This window comes from Chelonoidis abingdonii, chromosome 1 (assembly GCF_003597395.2).
Source record: "Chelonoidis abingdonii isolate Lonesome George chromosome 1, CheloAbing_2.0, whole genome shotgun sequence".
NCBI lineage: Eukaryota > Metazoa > Chordata > Testudines > Testudinidae > Chelonoidis > Chelonoidis abingdonii.
In genome coordinates this window covers 119,873,052-119,880,891 of record NC_133769.1, presented here as the reverse complement: position 1 = coordinate 119,880,891, position 7,840 = coordinate 119,873,052, and the positions used below count along the sequence as shown (strand labels likewise).

The following is a 7,840-nucleotide window of genomic DNA, read 5'->3' as shown; positions in this document are numbered from 1 at the left end:
GAGAGTTTGATTGGCTGGTGGACCAGATAAACGTAATCGAAAGCCAATCGGATTTGGTTTACTGGCTGCTGTGGGATCAAGCGGGGTTTTGTTTTCTGGGACGTGCTGCTGGCGGGAGCTCTGGGATCCCATTGTGAAAACTCTGCTCTCGTGTGACGTGGGGAGTTGGGGGGGTTGCCCGCTCTGTGATGGAACCATTCCACCCCCTCTCTCTGGACGGTGGGACACCAGCTGCCTGCCACATCCTGTCCCTCGGGCTGGCACAAAAGCGATTCTTTCCTTTTTGGAATATGCCAAATTGCACCAGGTAAACTTTTTCCAAGATGAGGATAGCTCCAGAGCTCCTGCCAAGGTGTCTATACACCCACCGGCAACGTTTGAAAGTACACAAATTCAGCACAGTACACTCCCCATATTTTTCAAGAACCAAGTGCAAAATCACTTCCTCTCTCTTTGTGTTGCCTCCTTCCTGTTTAGGAGAAAGACCTTTTGTTTACAGAGGAAGCCCAAGTAAGATTTCCCAGTTTCTTACCCCTCCTCCCTGCAAGCATACTCACCCCAGTACAAGGGGGTTATCACAGGCAAAGGGGGGATTTTTGTGGGGAATCCTTGGTAAAATATTGGCGACAAGTCATGGGTTTAAAAACACACAGAGACACCCCTACTAAAGAGAAAGGAAGGATCAGCAGCAAAAAATATCCTCCTAGAACTAAGCACCTGATGCAGAAAAGCAGAGGGCAAAGAAGGGCATAGCATCAATAAATTACAGACATTACGTAGACCAGTGGTTTCGGCCTGAGAGCCAAAATATTATTTCAAAAGAACAAGGAGGCCACACTGAATATTTTAACTAATTATCCTATAGCCCCGATACAAAACTTGTCTTGCCTTATTAGCCTCTTAATATGACTTTTGGAGTTGTTTACCCCTCTACTCACCCACCCACCAATTTGTTAATTTCCAGTTAAATCTGCAGTATTGCCAATCCCAAGAGTTCAAAAGCCATGAGTCAGACCCCCCCCCCCCCAAATGCATGAGATTGGCCCCAAAATGATATTGTGTTTTCTGGTCTGTCTTTTGGTTTTTGAACCCCCCCTGCCCACTCCTAATGTGTGGGGGGCAGTCAGAGTTTTGAATCTCTCCCACGTGGCCCCTGCTTCAGAAGCCCCAGCTAAAATCAACATGGGTTTGTATGAAATGCTGTTTGATGATGTCAAGCTTCTAGCTTCCCCGCAAACCCCAAAATTCAAAGTCATTCATTCTGTACTCCTCAGACTAGTAATTAATTGTGCATCCCACATCTGCCCCTACCTCTGCCCCTCCTACAGCTCCAGAGATTATCCCAACCGACCCCAAGGCTGGAGTTGCAGGGATGGATTGGAGAGGGAGGGAGGAGATCTACCCATTTTTCACAGGAGATGGGGAAAATGGAGCCAACTAGCCTGAGCTGCTGAGATCTTCTCTGCATGTATTGGGTAACACACACACACACACCCCTGCCATGGGGAACAAGGACACAGTGAAAGCTCTGAGGGCTTCCTTGCAGCATCTCTAGTTGGCTGTTCTTGCCCAGGAAGCTCAGGCTAGGAATTGGGGAAGGCAGCGGAATAGAGGGAGTTTTCCCAAAGCAGAGCTCACATTTGCTTGAGGGCTGGAGCTTCTTGTCATGGGAAACTGCCTCCAGCAGAGACCAAAATCTCCAGAATTGGCAACAGTGGTTTGGAATGTTACCAGTTACACCATCTTAGCCCGTTTGTATCCATGAGGCACTGTTGATTCAGAATCAAACAAACAAACAAATGGAGCAGCTGGAGCAAGGAAGGAACAGCAGGGACGCTGGGAGGCTGTCAGGAAGATGGTGCCTCCTTCCTCATCTCCATAGCAATAGTAGGCCTGATTCAAACACTGCCCATTAAAACCCGCAGGACACATTTTCCATTTGGAAACAAATGCACATTTTCTTCTTAAGACAGAAGCCTTTGAATGGCCACATTTTAAAGCCTCAAGAGCTGTAGGTTGGCTGCACCTGTTGTAAACTAAGGACATAGAGGCAAAAGAGAGATAAAAGTGATGCTGGATTTGTCCCAGGCTAAATAAAAATGTGTGAAACTGAAAAAGAGAAAGTTCAGATTCCTAATGATCAAAGCAGGGCAAGAAGCTGCAGAAAGAGATCTGGGGCCAGCCAAATAAAGGGGGTGTGGGGACTAATATGGGCTCAGAAGAAAAGATGGGGTTATTTTTTGATATTTTTAAGGGCTAGATCCCCCACTGGCCCTTATATGTCTGTGCAGCTGGGGCGGGGGGGGAAGGGGGGAGGGAGAGGTAGAAGAGGAAGGGAGTAAAGAGCCTCTCCCCATTTTAGGTAGTCTGCCTAAGGACAGGGTAGAAATGCAGTCTTAGGGAAGCACATGAATCATCCCCTAACTACTCCCTGGGGGAGCACAGCATTCCAAAGAGATAGCGCCATAACCCCACCCTCTGCTTTCATGCCAGCCAGTGGAGCTGGCCAGCCTCCTTGAGATGGGGAGCATCCTACGCCTCCTAAAGGGGTATTGCAGTGTGTTCATTCCCACTGTACACTGGGGAGCTCTGGGACGCATTCTCTCTCTCTTGGGGAGAATGTTTCCAGTCCCCTAATGCAGGGTCATGTCTAAATGGCACAATCATACCTTACCTTGCAACAAACAAACAACCTGAAAGGAGAAAAGAAATCACAACCCTTCCAGGGAACAACCTAATGAATGCAAATCAAAACCAGCCTCTTCCCTCCTTCCACTTGGATACTGATGAGTGTGATTTACATCCCGTAACTGCAATAAGAATGTTAAAAAAAAAAACACATTACACCTCCCAAATAAAAACAACAGAATGTAGGCGTGGTGAGCAGACCCATTTATGCACATATCTAGGCCCAGATTTCAGTCAGTTCTACATGGGCTGACCTTGGGCCTGGCAGTGGTGCTCTATGGGGAACCCAAGTTTGCTCACACTGATCTCTCTGCTGTATCAAAGCGTTAATACATGTTCTACTGCCAGTTAAAGATAGCGAGGGATGCATGTCAAGGGAATATCCCTGAGTATGAGCAGAGAAGTGATAGAAAGAAAACAGATCCAACTCCTGGATCCCAATCATCCCATCCTGTGCAAAAACCCACAAGACAGAAATCAGGGGGAGGAAACCTCCACTAGAATCCTCACTGAGATCACATCCACATTTACACATCACAAGTATGGTTTTATACAAACCTTTCCTTGGAAAAGACATTGGGGCCCCATCCCCAAATCTGGCAAATGCCAGGGCATCTGTACACATCCATGGGAGATGAGGGCCATCTGCCTGGAGTCCTTGTGCCTCAGCACCAGCTCTGGCCTCCAGCAATCCCTTACCCCCTTGGTTCCACGGCAGCATGACTCCAGTGAAGCCACTGTACCGGGTACTGCCCCTTGTCTGGCTGGTTCCAAGAGCGGGAAATAAAGGATAATAAAGCTTCCTGCTGTTCTTCCTTTTCTGACTAATTTCCTCACAACAAGAGGTAGTAAGATGTGCATTCTCCATACACCTCTTCAGCTACCCCACTTGAATCTCCATTAACCATGGAGAAGGATAGGGCCTATGACAAAAGCCAAGCAGTTCTGAATCCATCTCAGAGAGGACAGTGGTGCACATACATATTAGCACTTTGATTTTTACTATGGCAGTGCACCTTTCAAGTTGCTCAGTTCACTTTGCAAGAAGAAATACACTGAGGCTGGATATATACAAGAGGTTGTGTTTATATTCTGTATGGGATATACTGCCACCACTGACTACATAAACAATTGAAAACAACCATTATATGCCATATACAATCATAATCTCAACTAGATAGACATTAACTCATTCCATTACTCAGGACCTATTCACGCATTAAATATAAAACTGTTATCAGTGCATATTACCAGGCTTTTTAACAAATAATTTCATTAACATAATACAAATAACCAATTTACTTCAATTTGAGTTTTACCTGCACAAGGATCTGGCCCGTATTGCCATTCTTTACCCTTGCTCCACCCACTTTCACTCAGTTGGTGGCCATTATCTCTCAGAACAGCTAGACTGTTCCGCCCCCAGGTCTCCAAACTGGAACCTTTCCAGGACATAACAGCTTCTCTCACTTGGAATTTCTAGGGTACAAATGATTTAGGAATGTCCTTTTCTCATCAGAGCATGTTTCATGCAGATACTGATGCAATCATATTATAAATAAGAGTAGTAAGAGAAGAATGAAGCAGAGTAGAAATAGAAGGAAATAAAATTAGGAGGAAAATAATAGACTAAGTGGTACATTGTTCACATTTGTCAAAATATTCATCATTCTCTGCTGACTAAGCTCTACCCCCTTAATATTTTCTCAGTTATTTTTGGAACGCACTGTACCTAGATACCCAAACTATTTTTAACACATGAACAGTCATCATTACAGAGTTTCCGATTTAAAAGGGGCTTTCTTTGCCCAAGTCCTGCCTCTGGGTCCTTCTCATTCTGACATCTCTTGGATTTTTTTGCCACCAAGTCCTGGTCTTCACTCCCAAACCCTCTACATTTCCCTCAGACACTGTTAAACACTCCAGTCCTCCCTGTCACTCAGACCCATGACCAAGGCATTCTCTTCAGGCTTGTCTACACAACACCGTACTATGTTGCGTGCCAGAGTATGAATCTGCAGTTACTTTCCATGCAATAACATCCTGTGTGGACACTGGTGCAGTGCACTGAAAGTCCTGGAATATGGCTTGGCATTGAAAGATTTCAAGCAGTAGTAAGCCAGATGCACTCTGGAACTGTCACTGCTCTGTTGCAGTGTCCATACATGACATTGCTGCATTCAATGCTGGTGCACTGCAGATTCACACCCTTGCTTGCTGCGCCCTAACTCACTGTGTAAACAGGTCCTTTGACTCCATCTCTTGCTGGACTACACATCCAAGCAGTGTGCCACATTTGGCAGTTTTTCCTCAACAACATCTTTAAGACTCAGCCTTTTCTCTCTGCCCAAACTGCTAAAACTCTCAACTAAGCCACTGTTATCTCCTCCTTGTTACTATAATCACCTATTATCCAGACTTCCTGATACCCCCTTCACCTCCCTCACCTCCACTGAAAATACTAGTGGCTAAGATCATCTCCCTGCCCCATCATTCTGGCCTTATCCACTTCCACTGGTTCCTCTTCTCTCCCACATCCAATACAAGTTCCTTGCCCTTACCTTTAAGTCCCTGCCCACCTTTGCACCTCCCTATTTATGCACTCTTGTATCTTATTACATCACCTCTCTTCCCCGCTAGTGATACCAGCCTAAATCACCCATTTGTTCATTTTTCTCACAAGTACCTTCATGATTTTCTTCCAGAACGCTGTTCCCAAACTAGACTAAAACATCACTATCTTCTTCCAAACCCACTCATCCAGCTGAGCACACAGCTGACCTGTGCAAATGCACCTCCTTTCTGTGGGCACAGATCCTCAGCTGGTGTATATTGTTATAGCACAGGGATCTGCCTCAGTTCTTCTTCTGACTGTTTGTTACATCCACATATTAAATTAATTATTAATTATTATTAACTATTTTATTACCATAGCCCCTAGAAACCCTGGTCATGGACCAAGACCCCATTGTGCCAGGTACTGTACAAACAGAACAAAAAGACAGTCCCTACCTTGAGCGGCTTATAATCTAAATATAAGACAAGAGATGACAAGAGATAACAGATGGATGGATACCAACAGATAGGGAGGAGTATAAGGAAACAATCTATATTATAAGATTCCAGGTTTGTCACTCTGTGTGTCACTCTGAAGCATAGAACATCTGTTGAGTCAGCATGAAATAATGGGAGCAACTACAAGCATGGCTGAAGGCTCTTTTTGTTCAGAATATCACCAGGTTCAATCATCACTGGGACTTACAGTCTATTACTGTCCAATTTTTAAGTTCTCAGCTATTTTGACTTTACAAATGACACCAATGCAGCAGCAAGGCATCTACCTATGCCAGGCCATGAGTCCTACACCATTGTGATATCAGAGGTAATGCAAACAATTGCACCCTCACTCTACAGCTTATTTGCATGCTACAATGTCATTGGCTGTATGAGGGAGACTGCACAGCTGGTAAATTACAGGATCAGCTGCCACAGTTCTTTGAAACCACTCACACAACACTTTACAAATTGCACAAATTGTGACAGCATAGGCTCACAGCTACTAGTCAGACAATACTGGTCAGCAAGATAGGCAGTGATCTCCACACACCACTGGCTTTCCCACTGTGTTGCATTAGTTAGAGGGTATGATCTTCAGGACAAGGACCATCTTTCAGTCTGTATTTGCAGAGTGCCTAGCACAATGGGACTCTGATCATGCTGGTGTAATAAAATAATGATAACAAATGTGGTGTCAACAACTTTAACAGACTTGCTTTATGCCTCAAACAAAACAATACAATAAATCCATTCAGAAGGCAATAAAATATGCCAGACTGGGATGGGGTGCTCAGCCCACACGAGGCCTGAAGGGCTTAAAGTGGCTAGGTGGACCAATTAGCCACCTTGGCTTCACCTGGAGGAGGAGCCAGGGAGTAATGAAGGTTAATTAAAGAGGAAGCACAGCTGGAAAGGAATAGAGGCCTATATAAAGCCCACTGGCTGAGAGTAGAAGAGGGCTGCAGAGAGAGAGGCAGGCTCAGTCACTGGCAGGGTAAGATAGGAAGCAGCCCAGGGATACAGCAGTAAGGATAGGACTATGACAACCTTGACTGCTAGTTGTAGGGTCCCTGGGCTGGAACCCAGTGTAGAGGGCAGACCTGGGTTCCCCTGGGGAAGCTGCACCATTAAGGCACAGTGAGAGAATAGCTGCCTCGGACAGTGGGTCCTGAGAGACATAGGGTATGTCTACACTATGAAATTAGGTCAATGTAATATAAATTGATTTTTTAGAAATCTATTTGATACAGTCCATTGTGTGTCCCCAATTAAGACCATTAAGTCAGTGGACTGTGTCCACAGTACCACGGCTAGTGTCGACTTTCGGAGCTTTGCACTGTAGGTAGCTATCCCACAGTTCCCGCAGTCTCTGCCACCCATTGGAATTCTGGGTTGAGCTCCCCGTGCCTGATGGGGTAAAAACGTCGCAGGTGGTTCTGGGTACATGTTGTCAGGCCCTCTCCCCCGTGAAAGCAATGACAAACAATCGTTTCTCGCCTTTTTTCCTGGGTTACCTGAGCAGATGACATACCTCGGCAAGCATGGAGCCCACTCAACTCACTGTCACCGTACGTCTCCTGGGTGCTGCTGGCAGTCATAGTACTGCAGTGCTACACAGCAGCAGCTCCTTGCGTTTGCAAGTTAGCAAAGACGGTTAGCAGCTGTATTGTACCATCTGCTGCTGTCTCCTGGTTCCTCCTGGCCGGCCTCGGTGAGGTCGGTTAGGGGCGCCTGGACATAAATGGGAGTGACTCCAGGTCATTCCCTTCTTTAAGTTTCAACTAATGGAGATTCAGTCCTGCCTGGAATATCAGGCAAGCCTACTAAAGAACCAGAGAGGCAAACGGCAATTCCAGTTCAGAACCCCAGATATCCCGCAGAAATGATGAGCTGCATGCCATTCTAGGGGGTTCCCCTACAACTACCCTACCCCTGTGCTTCCCTCCTCCCTCACCCCTCCCGGGCTACCTTGGCAGTTATCCCCTCATTTGTGTGATGAATTAATAAAGAATGCAAGCAGAGATCAAAGGGGGGAGCGGAGGACAGGTGGCTTACAGGGAAGTAGAGTGAACCAAGGGGGCGGGTTTTCATCAAG

At 46.0% G+C, this 7,840-nt stretch overlaps 1 protein-coding gene across 1 annotated transcript in view; it reads left to right on the top strand.

Annotated features, from left to right (window-relative positions):
- LOC116835616 (aldo-keto reductase family 1 member B1) overlaps positions 1-7,840 on the top strand; it is a 645,245-nt gene that overhangs the window by 495,423 nt on the left and 141,982 nt on the right. The gene's annotated exons all lie outside the window — the stretch shown is intronic.